The following is an 18,589-nucleotide window of genomic DNA, read 5'->3' as shown; positions in this document are numbered from 1 at the left end:
ATACTGAATAATGGTAATAACTAATAATCACCATAATTGCGCTTTAAACATTAGACTGGGTATAAGTAACATTTGGTTGCAAATATGAAATGTAGTTCATTGAAGGTAAATGTAATTTATACAGGATATATTTAATTGTCGTTGTATAAACAGTATAAGAATTTGTTTAAAATTAAATGTGTTCATTGTGAAGTCACTAAAGGTAATTTTCAATATTGCAGCAGTGTCAAAAATTAAGGTGTTGAAACCAGTTCAATATGTAACGTACTTAACTGCACTTCAATATTGAATTGCACTTGCTGGTATTTCCTTTAGGCGAACCTTTAAATATAACTTGGTAAATTTATAACATCGTATATTTGACATAGCTGCAATGATAAAGAAAATCCTTTACTATGTGTTAATAAAAAAAACTATACAGTAAATATGGTATTTACTATCATTACATTAATGGCAGGGATTTATATATTCAAAAGTATATCATCGTTGCAATGTATGCATGTGGATTTTTTTTTTAAATATGCTGACAGCATGATTTGCTCCTTCATGTGTGCACGTGCGTGCATCTGCGTGTGCATTAGGCAGCTTCGTGTGTAGTTCACAAGTAACAGCTCTATGAATTATGAAATCAGCAGCTACATTTCTTTTGTGGTCATTGAACACATTTTTTTCAATCATTGTGGATGTTTTGATGTCGCCCATCTCTGAGTGGGTTTAACCCTCCTACACATTGTTTTGGCTCGTGTAAACATGCCCATAGGAACCGTCTGTCAATTCAGTAGTGGTTGGTATTAGTCCCTGGTGCAAGGAATTAAATGGGGCCCCCTCCTATCCCAATTCTCTGTAGCCCTGGGCCTGGGCACCTCCCGGCCCCGTGGCACAGCTGCAATTGCACCACCTGTACACTCGATATCGAGACCACTGGGTCAAAGCATAGCCCTTTTAATTAAATATGAACATGGATATTCACACGCTGAGTTGTGTAGCACGGTTGGCTATGTACGGTGCGAAAGAAGTTCAACATGCATACATTAACACAGGAGTTATTTATACGAACCACTTCATTTTAATTTGGATGAAACCCTTCATGTTATTCTTAACATTATCATGCATGGGATTCAAATCATAGTATTACAACATTATTATGGGTTTTGTTATATATGGATTGAGGGTGGTGCTTTTAGTTGATATACATGCTTATTTGCCTGCATGTGCTTACGTAAAAATATGTGCCTATACGCTCATCACTTGTATGTATTACTTTTATGTACGAAACCCTCACTTAAGATGATGCGAGACATATAGTTGTGTAATGTATAGACTTGTACTTCAGTAGTGTGTACTGTCTGCAACAAGTTGGCAATATCTAACAGCTTCTGTATCATCATGAATAGTCGTAGGGTGGCTATAACTGACCCTCTTAACGTACAGTTGTGATTCTATGGAATGCCCCGTCACATTTCTTGATGTCAAGTAAGATAATGTATATACAAAAACAAATACTGGCTCATGTAATGTAGGTTTTTTTGCCATTTTCCAAGTTTCAATGCATTGTGCAATAATATGATATCTGTGTTTTTGTGTGCAGGACTCGTCACATTAAGCCGATGACTTCCAATAAGCGTTTTATCTGGCTCCAGTTTATCAGGTTTTATTTTCACCGTGTACCAATGCACAGACTTTCTAAACATTATCACGGCACGTGCATAGTGCAGAACGGACTTGATATTACTTGACATCAATGTGATGGAAATATCCCAGTTTTAGTGATAACATTCGTTCATGTGAGTTATTTGTCTGTGTGTTAATCAATGTGCATACATTTTCACCAAGTTTTCATGATGTAAAAAACGGTCTTCTGTACTTTATTCACGTCCACTGTTGGCTGTTTTTCAGACAGTTCTAAACTTCTTATCGACATACTCTTTGGTTCTTTCGGTAAAGTCACGTAGGTATGAAATAAATTAAATTACGACGTTTCGGGCGCACACACAAGCGTCCGTCATCAGCTGGGACAACCACAGCAAGAAACAATTGTTGAAGTGGGCAAAATATGTGCTTGTCTCAAGAGGCTATATAGGTAAGAGAGGGGGGGCGGAACCAGGGAGGAGAGGGGGTGTGGGGTAGGGGGAATCGGGTGCAAGCACGGCAAAATGCCGGGGCTGGGAAGTAAGCGGGGCTGGCTACAGAAAACTGGAGATGCGGATATGAAGGCAAACTATAAAGCAGTTAAGGTTTTACCTGGTTAATAACATCCTACTCCCAGCCCCGCTTACTTCCCAGCCCCGGCATTTTGCCGTGCTTGCAGCACCCCATTCCCCCTACCCCACACCCCCACCCTCTCTATATCTCCTCCTTGGCTCTGTCCCCCCCCCCTCTCTTACCTATATAGCTTCTTGATGCAAGCACCTCTTTTGCCCACTTCAGCAATTGTTTCTTGCTGTGGTTGTCCCACCTGATGACGGACACGTGTGTTGCGCCGGAAACGTCGTGATTTATTTTATTTTATACCTACGTGACTTTACCGAAAGAACCAAGGAGTATGGATCCCTGCAGTCACGAAAACTTCAAATCTAGATTCTTAACGACAATTTATTTCACCAAACCAACAGCTATGTTTCTCAGCTACTTGGGTGTGACTTTCCAGGGGACATCAAAGGAAATATAAGATTCTTTTTTTCTAAAAATGCTATCACACAAATACATACACTTGTAAAATAAACTATACAAGATATTTTATTTCAGTTATATGTCCCAGTTTGCAATTGTCATCTGTCAACAAACCTCAGTCGCTATGAAATACAGAATGGAGATGATCACAATATCATTTTCATTTGATGAAGACAATTTTACGAGAGCATTTAAAAATATGGTGCATACAATAATATTGAGACGCATAAATTGGTCATGAAATGATCCTGCTCATTTAAGTAAGAAATACCAATTCCGTTCACATCTCTAAGTGGGGAGAAGGCAAAGAGGTCAGTTAAAACCTTCATGTGTTGCTGCTATGCAATTGAGATGTTTATTTTAAATTCAAACAACCTATATTTAATGCACATTGACAGACCTCTAGTCGACTTTTAAATATATTTTATTTAACCTGCAAACACCTACGTAATATGTGTAATAAATAATGGACAATATTAAGCATGGAAAATAAAGCATGTTAAAATAATTTGCAGTTGTCTGTTTTTTTATGCAATGCACGACAATGCAACCCAAAAAACTAGTTCTTATTTTGCAGACACGTACCGATTCAGGGTGTAACAATGTATTGATTATAATAATACGTTTCTTCCCTTTTTTTCTGGAAACAAAACTGAAACCTTTTTTACACGGAATCATATTTACATTAACCACAATACCTGCGGTCAGAATGCAAACAAAAAACACACTGATAATGTATGCATTGTCGTTTAAATTGATTGGTCCACACCAGAGACAGCTTTCTCTTAGAGCCTAGTCTCATACGGTGTTGGCCCAGATGACGCCAAAAGGCGCACAACTCAAAGGCAATGCACCATCAGAGTAATGAGGGCTGGGGGTAAACATTTACATCATGAGGCCTCCTTTGCCAGTGCCAAAATATAATAATAGGTTTTTCCCCTTTTTTGTATTGATTAATTTAATAATATCAATTTTTCAAGGCTAATGATAATTGCATCAACATGTATATGTAAGCATTAGTGTTTTTAAATAACCTTATTTATTTTCCATGTAAGGCCCACTGAGCTAGATAGCTTTTCTTCAGAAGCGACCTGGCCACATACGATAGCTCAATAAAGTGGCTTATGTGGAAAAACCGGAGGACCTGGAGAAAAATCCATGCATGCGACCACAGGGAGAATGCAGTTATTTCTGCGTAATCGGAGTTAGAACAAGTGTTAACTTTTTTTCGTAAGTTGCTCTGCACCCAAGTCCCTAGCCATATTTTCAAACAGTTGGTCGAGGAGAAATCAAGAGACCTTCACCGGTTGCCAAGACCAATTACAGTATATCTTGAAAATGCCAGTGTCAGGGGCTGGAATTAAAATCCATTCAAAGCAATCGTCGGTCAGGTCAAACAGATGTCAGTAAAACTATGCTGTCTCTCAAGGTTACAAAACATAAATTTACTGCATTTCACTCTTAAAACCAGACCGGTTTACTGTAGTGTGCAAAGTTTAGTGGTGCAGTCTTGTGATTGCATGCATTGTTTATTGTATCATCGTGGGTTTTCTTGGATTTTTGTTACGTAGTAAAAACACCAATTTTATTTATCCACATTTTGTACACAGACAATGCACTCTGAACACTTATCCAGCTATTGTAGTAAAGGTTATCTCCACAGACATTCCAAACATGTGGTCAAACTCGTATGTTTCGTCATCTGACAAAACGGTACCCGTACTCTTGTACAGCAATGCAAGCGCACTGTGATTGTAACAGTTTATTGTCTGATGCATTAGAGGTAAGTCAATCCTCTTCTACACCATGCAGGTTATGGAAATTAATTGACTATACTTCACCATGCTGGTCACTGTGTGTCGGTGAAGGTGGGGACATATACAGTAGGCTTGGTAGCAAGAATCTAGAGATGCTCATGTATGTATGTTGAACTTCTTTTGCACCGTACGTAGCCAGCCATGCTATTCACAAAGAGCAGTTCTAAAGAAATTAGTTTTCAATCTCATATGTGAAAGTGTGTAACAGTGGCTATTTGGTCTGGAGCCCCCTTCAGATGAATATTGGTCGGGATTCTTTAGAAGTTTCCCAAATTTCGCCTCTAAGAGGCAATATTTTATACCAGGGGTTGGCAACCTGCAGCTCTGGAGCCGCATATGGCTCTTTAAGGACTGCTTTGTGACGTTATTTATTTCCGACCACCTTTACATGCATTGCTTGAACTATAGATTTTTTTTTTTACAAAATTCGAAAAAAATGCCCATTGTTATTTCGGTTGCCAACCCCTCACCATGGGATTCATGTTTACCGTGAAAGTCCGGTTTTCCATGGATGTCCAGTTTACCATGGCAGTTTCGTTTACTATGGGAGTCAAGTTTACCATGGAAGGTCCAACGGTGGCGAGATGTTAACTGCCTCGATTGGTATACGGAAGGTCGTGGATTCCATCCCAACTCTGACGCCTGCTGTATATTTGGAGTTTGCATGTTCTCCCCGTGGTCACGTATGATTTTTCTCCTGGGTCCTCCAGGTTTTCCCTCCACATAAAAAAATGCATGCGTTTAGAGTTTTTGGCTGATATACTTTTACACGTGAAGAGTCACTTTATTGAGCTACCATTTGTGGCCAAGTCACTTCTGTAAAAGAGTTGTAGCTCAGTGGCCCTCACCTGGTAAAATAAAAATAAAAAATGTGTAAGTCCAGTCTACCATGGGTGTTCAATTTACCATGAGAATCACGTAGTAAATTATCTTCTTGTTATTCTGGTTGCCTACCCCCCCCATCCCAGACAATCCTCACAAGGTGTTACATATCTAAATTACTATAGAAAGCACAGTAAACCAATGTATTTGACGTCACACACCTGGGGTGGGGGGGGGTCAGACATTTGTGACGATGTGTGGGGTGGTTTGAGAAATGTGACGTCACATCAAAATGTCCAACTTTAAATAAATATAGACAACACGTTCTACTTAATTAAATACTTTTTAATAAATGTTTTCTCCTACAACATCAGAGTGCAGCGCCACATTAAATACGCACTACAATGACAATAGTTTAAAGCGATTTGAAGCATGTTTTATTTTTTGGGAGGGGGGGCAGAGCTTTGTGACGTCATATTTGAGGAGGGGGGTCTGACTTTTTGTGACGCCGTGTGACTAGAGGGGGAGGGGTCAAAAATCGTCCAAAGTCGCGTGACGTCATTTATAGACGGCCTCTATGACAACCTGATGTGCATGGTAGTCACCCATGTTGCGGGTCGTTTGGTCACAGACAAAAAAAATGCATCGTGCAATATTTAATTCCACACACGGCAATTGTTTAATGGGGAAGTGTAATGTGGCAATGCTTGAATGTTAATTATGATTGCAATAATAATTTAAAATATAAGTGCAGGAATTGTAGCCGTTGGTGTTGAAGTGCACTGCATTGGACCGTGTGGGGAGCAGTGGTGTAGCGGTTAGCATGCCGCACTACGAACCTGGCGAACCCAGTTCGATTCCCGCTCACGGCCGACACCAGTGAGGATTATATCTTAACCGGTCCTAGGCCTCCACTAGGTCGACTCAGCCTCAAATAAGAACCTGTGCAATGTTTACACATCACCACTAGGGAGACAAAGGTGGCCGGGCCTGGTGCAGACCACTCACCCCTCGTGTGCTGTGTCAGCCTTCATAGGTGCTCGCTAACATCACTCACCCTAAGTGTGTTGAGGCTATATGGCACCGGCGTAGGTACGGCAGGGAAGCGGGCCCTAGAGGGCATGGTCCTGTTGACGGGCAGAGAGAGGGCACATGAGGACGTGACCGTCTGGGTGAACCCGAGAGGGCACGTGACCGGCTCCAGATCCTTCTGGAAAGATTCAGAAGGGGGCGTGGCCGAGGGCGGAGCGAGGCCACGCTCAGGAGCATAAAGAGGCAATCCCGAGAGCGTTCTTGGCTGTTCTCTGGAATCAACCCTCGACGCTACCTCTCTTCGATCTTCGGTCTTCGCTCGACTGACCTGGTTATGTAGTTACCCCATTAAGCCTAGGTGTTGTTACCCTGTTTGGATCTAGTTAGTGTGTACATTTATGTAGTTATCCCTGTTGGGGCTATGTAATTAACGTGTTGCCTCCGTTAAGAACACTACACATGAGACACCCCTTTGCCAATGTCAGCAGCCTGTTGTGGGATTCGATTTGTTTTAACCACAGTAGCTTAGTAGTTACTTCAACACCTCTAAACATATATCTTAAACAACAATTCAGCTATTCTGTTCTAATTTAATTGAACACTATTACTGTATACAATAACATTTCGAGATATATAACAAATACAATTTCATCACAAGCGGATTTTAAATAACACCGTGGATATGCCTTTCTTTGGCATTTAATAGCATGTCTGTCCAAAGTGTGAAAAATGCTGTGAAATCAGGATTGGTCTCTTTAGTCACTTGCAAACCCATTAGTTTTCCATTCCATCATTGTGGACTCACTCGGCAGTCATCATTGTTCAATGTGTAGTGAGTCCAACTGAGTCGCAGACGTTATCTTTGGAGCAACACTTTTATTCGCACTAACACCAACACAACATAATGTAATCTACACACGGGTGTTGAATGCCCATCTAACCACGCTACAGCAGTACTAGACACGGTCCCGTTATCCCGGTCCGGACCACAAGCTGGGTCCCGGACCGTGTGGCTAGAGGCTTCTTGAACCCGACGTGGATTTTCTTCACCAACCAGAAGAACCCCGAGCCCCACACAGGGCCCCCGTTATTACGGCCCAGGCTGGGGCTGGCTGCACCTCTCGCCCCGCCCACCTTCTCAATCTCTCTGGCCCTTTCCCAAAGGCTCCCGAGAGCTCTTCTATACCACGTGACCACTCAGTGGCCCCCATCCACCGGTGGCCCCCCTCCAATATCATCCGGTCACGTGTCGGCAGGTCAACCAGCGTATCATGCCCCAACGTAACCCTGGCTGGCTGACACTCTCTCGCTCCTTCACCGGGAGCCCGCACTGCACACTGTAGGTGGTGCCTCTGCGCTCACCACCGCTCATCCAAGCCCCGCTAGGGCTGGTACTACGCCCAGTAACTGGGCTGCCCATAATGACAACATATTATCCGCTGTGGCTTCGTAGGCCCGGCACCACACAGTGACATTCACAGTCACTACAAATGCGACAGTCATATGGATTTACAAGATTATACAGTCAAAGCGTTTGATTCAGAAATCTAGAGCAGGTGATACATTGGTTTCTTGATTTTCTCCACCCATTATCAAAGTGACATTTTTCGATTTAAAGCTTTCGTGACTGCAGGGATGCATCTCTGTCTTCTCGACAGACCTGTTCTTCACCTGAGGACGGCTGCTTGCGTTGTGGTCGAAACGTCATGAGAATAATTTTATTATGTTTTATTTATATTATTTTATTATTTCCATTCTACGTGACTTTACCGAAAGAACCAAGAAGATGAAAGTGACAACACTTTGCCAGAACTCTATTGCTCCAGCTGCCTGCGTTAGACATGGTCTTTTAAAACAGCACTTAAGAGAGTATTAAGTAATACAGTATCAGCATCGTATTCGATACACCAGTCTTTTTACTGTATTTGAAATTGACTCTATGTCTTATGTAAATATATAATCCAGATTTACGATACACCAGTATTGTTACTGTATTTGAAATTGACTCTAGGTCTTATGTAAATATATAATCCAGATTTTGAGTAGAGCCTCTCCAAACATTAACATGTCAGCATCTCCTTTCTCAAGGTGTGTGATTATGTTCATCTCATTTGTTGGCCCTTAGCCATTGGTGAAAATTATAAATTTCTTTAAGGCTAGTCTCCTCAAAAGGCAAACGCTGTTGCATTCGACCTCACAAAGATGGTGAGCTCAGTGAACATTGTATAAAGTGCAAATACGTATACAATATTCCTTTTATGTTATCGCTTTTGTTTGCAAATACTGTAGCTATAAAACGAATGGTGTTTCGGACATGTTGTAGACGTAAAAGATCAATAAATGTATTTTGGTAAATGCAAAGCCAACGGTTCGTCAGTTCAACATGTAGGCTTTCGCGACCAATATCCATAATCAGTTTAACACGTACGCTTTTGCGACCAATATCATCCATAATGGAGGTTTTTGGGTTAGATCGCGTAAATATATAAATGTGTCGTTAAAACCTGCCACCACCCGACACAGCCAACTAGTAAGGGTTGTCACGTAAACAGAACATGCCAATTCGTCACTAGTACAGCACTAGTGTGTTGGAGAGCCAAGCCACAACATTTACAATCTGAATACGAAATTTAGCCAGTAATTACAACTAGCTTCATCAGGCGACAGCCATATAGAGGCGTAGATGTAGTGACCACGCTTCTGTACTCTTGCACCATGTGGGGGGGATTACTGAGGCAACGTACATTATGCATGTACATTATGCAAGCCCTTTGAACTTGTCCTTCCTGTCTATTGTGGTTGTTAAAATTGACCTACCAATGGTAATCCCTATTCAAGTACGCTTCCCTTTGTAGACATGTATTTAAATTATGTATTATTTGATTATTCTCTTCCACGCAGCACTAAGGTGGTAGCTATCTCAACGGTAAAAGTTATTTTGATTTCTTTCAATTTCGATAGATTATCTAATTAGTCTCATGGATAATATCCATAATATAGTTTTTTTTGGGTTAGATCGCGTAAATCTAAATGTGTCGTTAAACCCGCCACCACCCGACACAGACAAATAGTAAGGTTTGTCACGTAGACAAAACATGCCAATTCATTAATCGTACAGCACACCGGTGTGTGGCCAGATTCTTTGCACAGTGAATAAACAAAATTTTCCACCACTTTCACCGTATGGTAACTTAGGTTCCACTCATGTCCCCAAAATGTGACCCCTTGATTTCCTAGCTTATGCTGCAATAGTGTGAAACGAGCCATTGTCTGAATGTTGCCTATAGTTGCATATGACCTTAAGGCTTTGTAAAATCAGGTTTTCGGTCATTGCGCATGATGAACTTGACAGTTGAGTGTAGTCGGGGTAGGGGTCAGTTCAGTTTACAACACTGAATCAGGAATTTGAAATATGGCTTGCCATGGGCAGAAACATTGTCTACTTAAGTCGTTGCTGAGATTAAGGATGAAAGAATAAGATTGTGACTGCTTTAGCTTCTGTCATGAAATTGGTGTGTAACTTATTTATCTACTGTCCATCACAATTGTTTTAAATAATGCTGGCTCATTGTAGGTGAGTTTCCTCATGTGCAGGGTGTGGAGTAATACCCTGACACTTTACCTACTGTTTGGTTCAATGGCGGAGCCAGGATTTTCAGGTAGGGGGGAAAACCTCTCCAGCAATGAAAAATGATAGGAGTTGTTAGTGAGGACTTATCCCTTGATTTTTATTCGACGCGTGTGTGGCGATGGCGCAGCCATCGATCGAGGGTCGAATTCTAACCGCGTGTGATCGGCATCGCGCTCGCTGAAGGTGAATGCCTTCAGGGAAGTCGTGTACTGTATACGCAACTGCGCGCAATTCTGTGAGTCACTTATAACCGCTTTTCCGTTACTTATTGCCAATTATGGACTCAGACTATTGTCCTATCATCTCATACAGTCCCTGGCACATACTAATATGCTACACAGTGGCAGTGAGGGTCGCTAAATGCCGATTTATTACTAATAAACCCCAATGATCCGATCGAAATTAGGGATTTCGATCGGATCATTGGGGGGCACGTGCCACACCACCCCCCACTGGCTCCACCAGTGGTTTGGTACATGTGTAGTGGTGATACGCGCTGGGTGTATATGTCGTGTGCCAGCGCGTATGTACGGGTGTGTGTGTGGTGACGCGCGCTGACGGGGAGGAGCAGGCGTCAGTGCGCGGGTGGGGGTAGTGCTGCTGATTGGCTGTGTGCCGGTGACGCGCCCAGAGGGAGTGATCGGGTAGCAGCGCGGTGTGATTGGTCGGGGAGTGGAAACACGCGCTGAGCGGAACCGGATCGTAGGGATAGCGTGTGGGGATTGGGTAACTGAGGAGCGGTGCCGACGTTGAGGTCCGCATCCGCTCCGTCTCCCGGGAAGAAGGGGTATATAAGGTGATGCACAGAGGAGCAGGGGCAGAAGTGGAACCATCTAAGAATGAAGACGAGGGTGCAGAGATAGAGCCCGGAGAGGAGAGTAATGGAGAGTAATGGAGAGTAATGGAGAGTAATGGAGAGTAGAGGAGAGTAAGGTATAAGTGTGTAGCCAGCGAGAGAGAACGGTCTACACGAGCTGAGTAATGTATAGTGTGTAGCCAGCGAGAGAGAACGGTCTACACGAGCTGAGTAATGTATAGTGTGTAGCCAGCGAGAGAGAACGGTCTACACGAGCTGAGTGATGTATAGTGTGTAGCCAGCGAGAGAGAACGGTCTACACGAGCCGAGTATGCATACGGTGTAGCCAGCGAGAGAGGAAGGTCTACACGAGCCGAGTATGCATACGGTGTAGCCAGAGAGAGAGATGCAAAGTCTACACGAGGCGAGTGGAGAGTGTAGCAGAGGCGCAGAGTCTACACGAGGCGAGAGAGGAGTGTAGCCGAGGCGCGGAGTCTACACGAGGCACAGAGAGCCGGCAGCACAGAATCCAGAGTCAAGAGAAGCGCATTGTGAAGAAGAGAGGCCACGCGTTGTATTGTTACAAGTCAAGATTTAATAAAAGAAGTGTGTTCCCGTCAAGGAGTTTCCTGCCGTCATTTTCCAATACTTCATCTGGCGTCAGAAGTGAAACGGGCTTCCAAGTATGGAGACGAGGAAGACCCGTAGGACCCACGGGATTGACCGCGAGGAAGACCTGGACGACTCGGGGCCGCTGGTGGCGGGGGGTGAGGAAGAGGACTTGCCCACGCTGCAGGGTCCGTCGACGGCGCCGGCCGAGCGACCGGGGACAGACGCCGGGCTTCGTGAGGCGCACTCCCGACTGGCGGAGCTGCTGCTCGCCGCCGCGTCCATCTTGGCGGAGATCAGCTCGTCGGGAGGAGCGGGGACGGTGGGGGACATTTTACAAGGTCGCCCCGCAGATTCCCGCCAAAACGAATGGGGGATTCCCGCCATTGCGCCTGGGCCTACTTTTGGCGGGAACGGCGAGCGCCACGTGGTGGTGGGTTCCCAAGCGCGCGCATCGACGTCATCAGCGTGCGAGGGGGTCCGCCATCTTACGTCTGCTGCTGGAGCCGCCATCTTAGACACCGACGGACAGGCGGAGAGGAACCACGAGGCGGATGACTTCATTTTTCAGCAGCGCCTGCCCACGTTGTCAGCCTTCAAGGCGGAAGGCGGAGACTGGGGCCAATTTCAGCGAAGGTTTTTGGCGCATCAAGAGATGTCAGCGTGGTCCGATGCTACGGCGCTGCGGGCATTGCCCGCCATGCTGGACGACGATGCGCTCGCGGCCTTCAGGGCTGCACGGAAGTCGGACCGCTCCACGCTGAAGGATTAGCTGGGTTTGTTGGCCAGGGTCTACGGGCCTCCCTCTACATGCCGCCATCAGTTCTACGCAAGACGGAAAGCGGCCACGGAGACCGCGCTGGCCTATCGCACGGCGTTGCTGGCTCTTGCTGATGCTGCGTTCCCTCGGATGGACGAGGAGGGCCAAGACGCGATGGTTTTGGAGCAGCTGCTCAAGTTGGCGCAGGACCTGGGGGTCCCTATCAACACAGCTGACGAGATTGATATTTCTTCTTTGAGAGTCGCCACGAGTATTCAAGCGCACGAGGCCCTACAACGGAAGCAAGGCGTTGGTTGCAACGCTGCTGTCGTCGCAGCCCCGGGTTTGGTGGTCGCCGAACCCCAAGTCGTCAGCCCACGAGAGGAGGCGTTCGCCACGGGACGACCAGGGGACTGGAGGCCGGGGGCCCGGTCGCCTCTGCGATCGGGCCGAAAGTCGGAGCAACCAAGATCTACTCCGACCCTCGTCACGTGCTATAACTGCGGCCTCCGGGGCCACGTGGCGTCCGGGTGCCGCGCTCCGCGGCAGCGCGCCATGGGAGCTCGGCTGGACGACGACCGAGAGCCCAAGTCATCTCTACAATCCCCGGCAAGTCGCGGCACCTCACACGCTCGGCCTGTTTATTCGGCACACATGGGACGCCGCGTTGCGGCGGAGGAGGGCCGGTTAAGGTTCGGGGATTCGGTTCGGCGAGGGGGGTTCGGCCGGGACCAGGGAGACATTGAATGGGCGGAATTGGGGCATAGAATTGTGGCTGCTTCGGCGGGTTCGTCCGTTGTTACGGGATCTATTGATGGGGTTGAGATTAGGGTGTTAGTGGACACGGGGGCATCGGCAACTATTATATCGGACCTCATTTATAATATTCTTCCAGTCCAATGTCGTCCGCTGCTTCCAGTGGATGTGCCATTTTACGCCGCTAATGGGGGATCGTTGGGCATTATCGGTCAGGTTAGGGCGTCCATTTGCATTGGAGATATCAAATTGTCGGGGCCCGTTTTCGTTTCGTCTTCTTTGGCAGTTCCGTGTCTTTTGGGCACTGACTTTTTGGCTAAAATGCCCATTAAAATTCTTATCGATCAACGATGCATTGAACTGCCATCGGGTCGCCGGATTTCATTTTTGACGGGCCCTACTGACATTCGGACGGCGTGCGCTACGATACAAGCGGTGGCGACGCAGACAGTGCAAGTGCCCCCGGGTTCACAGATGTTGATTCCCCTCCGGTTGCGGAAACCATGGGTGAGGGAGGCTTCGGGACAGAGTATGCTTTTGGGTCCTTCTAACAAGGCTGTCGGGGGTCTTGATTTATCGGTGGCTCACACTTTGGTGCGGGCTGACAGGGATCCGTTTGTGATGGTTTTGAACGCGGGGTCGCGACCAGCTGTCATTCCGCAGGGCACCGTGCTGGCTCACGCGGCGCAGGTCCCTGGGGATGATGGGTTGGTTGCGCAGGTGGGCTCGAGCCCCGCGCGGAACGTTGAGCCAAGGGAAGACCTTGAGTGGGTCCATTCGTTATGTGCCGCCTCGGACGATTTGTCGGCGGCGCAGTTGGGTGCGCTGCGCGAGTTGCTCATTGAATTCTCTGATGTATTCAGTAAACATAAGTATGACATTGGGTGCACGGATTTGTTGCACCATCACATTGAAACGGGCGATGCGGCGCCGGTCAGGCTAAATCCCTTCCGACTGAGTCCCGTGGAGAAGGAACATGTTCAGTCGGCTGTTAACGATATGCTAGAAGCCGATATTATTTCGCCCTCCTCTAGCCCGTGGGGAGCGCCTATTGTGCTGGTTAAGAAGCAGGACGGGTCCCTGCGATTCTGCGTTGATTTCCGTCGCCTGAATAAGATCTCTGTGGCTGACGCGTATCCGCTCCCCAGGATGGATGAGTCCCTCGATGCATTGTCTGGTGCGCGATATTTTTCGACTCTTGATTTGTTATCGGGGTTTTGGCAGTTGCCGCTCGACGAAGAGTCGAAACCTAAGACAGCATTTCGGACTCCAGGGGGGCTGTTCCAGTTTAACCGGTTACCCATGGGACTTCACTCCTCTCCAGCGACGTTTCAGCGACTTATGGAGCTGGTTTTGTCGGGCTTGCAGTGGGATACATGCTTGATTTATATGGACGATGTCATTGTTTTCAGTAAAACGTTTGAGGAACACCTCCGGCGATTGAGAGGGGTGTTCTTGCGAATGCGATCGGCTAAGTTGAAATTTAAACCGGCCAAATGTCACCTCCTTCGTAGGTCCGTTAGATACTTGGGTCACATTGTCGATTCTTCGGGGATCTCCACCGATCCCGCGAAGACGGATTGTGTCGGTTCGTGGCCGACACCTACGTCCGTTTCCGACGTGCGTAGTTTCATCGGGTTTGCTTCTTATTATCGGCGGTTCGTTGAGCACTTCGCCACTATTGCAAAACCCTTGCACGCTCTAACGGCGAAGGGAGTGAAGTTCAAATGGGGACCGGAGGAGGAGGCCGCGTTTCGCTCCCTCCGGGACGCCTTGGTGGGTGCCCCACCCTTGTGTTATCCCGATTTTGCCAGTCCCTTTTTGCTGGACACGGATGCTAGCAACACGGGCATTGGGGGGGTGCTATCCCAAGTCGTTGGGGGTGTCGAAAGAGTTGTCGCCTACGGTAGTAGGGTGTTGTCTCCGGCGGAGCAGCGCTACTGTGTCACCCGTCGCGAGCTGCTTGCCATTGTTTTTTTTGTGCAGCAGTTTAGGCCATATCTTTATGGTCGTCACTTTACAGTCCGAACGGACCACGCGGCGCTACAGTATTCATTGAGGGTCGCCCAGCCCTCGGGCCAGTTGTCGCGTTGGTTGGAAGTCCTCCAGGACTATCAGTTTACGACTACGTACCGTAAGGGGTTGCGACACACGAATGCCGATTGCTTGTCGCGGTTGTTGCCTTGTGATGAATGCGCGTGTTTGTCGGGATCGGCGCGCTGTAAACCGACGCTTGCGGGGGAGATGGGGGCACTGGCTGCGACAGCGGGCGCACCGATCGGGGATGATTCCACTGCCTCTCAGGGTCGGGACTCGCTGCTCTCGCTGTCGCTCAGCGAATGGGGCCGCCTCCAGATGGCGGACAGCTCGCTGCTAGCATTGCGCCGCAAGGTTGGGGGTCCCGAGGGGGACCAGGAGCGTACCGGCTCCTATGTACTTGAGCGGGGCGTGTTATTGAAATGGGACAGTTTGTCCCGGCGGAACGCACTCGTGGTGCCTTCCGCTGTGAGGGGGAGGGTTGTCTTGGCGGCACACGAACGCCTCTTGCACTTGGGAGTTAACAAGACGCTTGCCCTGCTTCAGCGTGACTATTACTGGCCGGGAATGGGAAGTGATGTGGTGCATATTCTGAAGGGGTGCGTTGAGTGCGCCAGGCGTAAACCACCGGCCGTGGCAGCTAATCCACCGCTGCAATCTATTCAGGTCTCGCGTACCAACGAGCTCGTTGCACTCGATATTTTGGGGCCCTTCCCAGTCACGCCGAGAGGGAATAAATATTTGTTAGTGGGGGTCGAATACTTTACCCGATGGCCTATGGCGTGGCCTCTCGCTAACCAGTCGGCAGCGGCTGTGACGGATGCCTTCGTCCAGGGCTATGTCCTGGACAAGGGGGCTCCCGAACGCCTGCTGACCGACCAAGGTAAAAATTTTTCGAGTAAATTGTTGCAAGAGGTGTGCGATCTGTTGGGTACCAAGAAGGTGCGTACCTCCCCGTACCACCCGCAGACTGACGGGATGGTGGAGAGACTCCACAAAACCTTGACTTCCATGCTGTGCCAGCAGGTGTGCGAGGCACATGTAGATTGGGACCTGCAGGTCCCGGGAGTCCTTGCTGCGTATAGAATGGCCCCCCATGCAGCTACGGGGTTTTCCCCATTCTATTTGATGTACGGTCGGGAAGCTGACCCGCCAATAGAAACGCAACTTGGCCTGTCCGCTCCACGAACTAATTCTAATTTGGCAGAACATATTAAGTTTAATATTCACAAGCTGACAGAGGCGAGGGAGGCCGCGCGGCTTAATTCGCGGGCTCGCCAAATTGCTAATGAACGGTTGCGGGCACGGAAGGTGTCCATGCACGAATGGAAACCAGGTGACAGGGCCTGGCTGCATTGCCCTCAGGCACCCTTGGCTACGTCGCCTAAATTGTTGAGACCGTGGAGGGGACCCGTGGAGGTCGTGCGCGTTGCACGGCCCCAGTGCGTTCAGATAAAGTGGGGAAAGCGCCGGTGGTACGTTCACCCCTCCCGACTGAAACCGTTCTCGCCTCCATATGGCCTCCCCTTGTGTCGTGATGGCCGGGCGTGTGACGTGACCGGCGACCCAGAGGGGGAAATGTCTCTGCCTGATCCACACGTATTTTCGCCTGATCTGCTCCCAGGTGTCTCGGAACTGACAGCTGCCGATCACCGGCGGCCGGATCCCCGCGGCGGGGCCGGCCCTTTCAGGCCCGTTCCGCGCCGTCTGGAGCAGCCGGAACCGCCGGACGGTCGTCAGTGTCCCGCCCCATACGATGGACCAGCCAGACGGACTCGCGCCAGGTCGTGCTACTTTGCATGACCTGCCTCGTGAGGAGTCGGGGCAGTTGGAGCGCCTCGTCACTGCGTGTAGTCGCAGGGACGTGGGGCGCGTTCGTTTCGAATTTGCTCGTATCGTGTTATTGTTGACTTTTCGGGTTCATTGTCAATCTGTACATAGTTATTCTTGTTGTTGTTGTTGTTGTGTTATGTTACGGGGCACACTCGGGGGGTTACGGGGTTTTTTTTTGTTGGTTGTCGTTTTATCGTCGCGGTTGGTTGTTGTTAGCAGCCGGGCCGGCTGCGAGCTATGTGGGAGGGGGTGATGTAGTGGTGATACGCGCTGGGTGTATATGTCGTGTGCCAGCACGTATGTACGGGTGTGTGTGTGGTGACGCGCGCTGACGGGGAGGAGCAGGCGTCAGTGCGCGGGTGGGGGTAGTGCTGCTGATTGGCTGTGTGCCGGTGACGCGCCCAGAGGGAGTGATCGGGTAGCAGCGCGGTGTGATTGGTCGGGGAGTGGAAACACGCGCTGAGCGGAACCGGATCGTAGGGATAGCGTGTGGGGATTGGGTAACTGAGGAGCGGTGCCGACGTTGAGGTCCGCATCCGCTCCGTCTCCCGGGAAGAAGGGGTATATAAGGTGATGCACAGAGGAGCAGGGGCAGAAGTGGAACCATCTAAGAATGAAGACGAGGGTGCAGAGATAGAGCCCGGAGAGGAGAGTAATGGAGAGTAATGGAGAGTAATGGAGAGTAATGGAGAGTAGAGGAGAGTAAGGTATAAGTGTGTAGCCAGCGAGAGAGAACGGTCTACACGAGCTGAGTAATGTATAGTGTGTAGCCAGCGAGAGAAAACGGTCTACACGAGCTGAGTAATGTATAGTGTGTAGCCAGCGAGAGAGAACGGTCTACACGAGCTGAGTGATGTATAGTGTGTAGCCAGCGAGAGAGAACGGTCTACACGAGCCGAGTATGCATACGGTGTAGCCAGCGAGAGAGGAAGGTCTACACGAGCCGAGTATGCATACGGTGTAGCCAGAGAGAGAGAGATGCAAAGTCTACACGAGGCGAGTGGAGAGTGTAGCAGAGGCGCAGAGTCTACACGAGGCGAGAGAGGAGTGTAGCCGAGGCGCGGAGTCTACACGAGGCACAGAGAGCCGGCAGCACAGAATCCAGAGTCAAGAGAAGCGCATTGTGAAGAAGAGAGGCCACGCGTTGTATTGTTACAAGTCAAGATTTAATAAAAGAAGTGTGTTCCCGTCAAGGAGTTTCCTGCCGTCATTTTCCAATACTTCACATGTGCCAATAAACTATAAAGAAAAAAACATGTTTGATTTCCTAAATGGTATTTTTTCCATGTCACTGTGGTTGAACAATTTAGATATATGCCCTTTAATTACAACCAGGTGAAAATCGATTGGCTCAGGTTTAGAGTTTAACTGTTCTGGAGTTGATACAATGAGTAGCAAGTAGCTTGTGAGGATTCAAGTGGTTGTGCTATGAATGCACTGGCCCCCACCATACGTCCACTACTTGTTCAGAGTCGATAATGAATGAGCACCACCTAAATGTGTATTTGAGAATTTAAATACGAACTACATTGGAAGGAATTAGATTAATTGTCTGGCGAAAGATGTAGAATAGAAAGAGGTTTAAACATTCGTATTCCGAACTTCTGGGTAAAGGTCTTCCCACGTCATATCGATCATGGGGGTTGTTTGACCGTACTTTACCACACTGGTAAGTGTGGGTTGGTGAATGATGGCAGGGGGGTTGGCGAAGGGTTGCAAGACTAGTTCACAAAAATTCGGCGACGATCTTAGTAGTTTTAAAAATCGGATACAAAAATTCGTCCGCAAACATGTGTTTAAAACAACCCATCACCAAACATATAGTT

Source organism: Lampetra fluviatilis, chromosome 9 (assembly GCF_964198595.1).
Source record: "Lampetra fluviatilis chromosome 9, kcLamFluv1.1, whole genome shotgun sequence".
NCBI lineage: Eukaryota > Metazoa > Chordata > Hyperoartia > Petromyzontiformes > Petromyzontidae > Lampetra > Lampetra fluviatilis.
The sequence above is the reverse complement of the archived record's forward strand: the minus strand, read 5'-3'. Positions refer to the sequence as shown.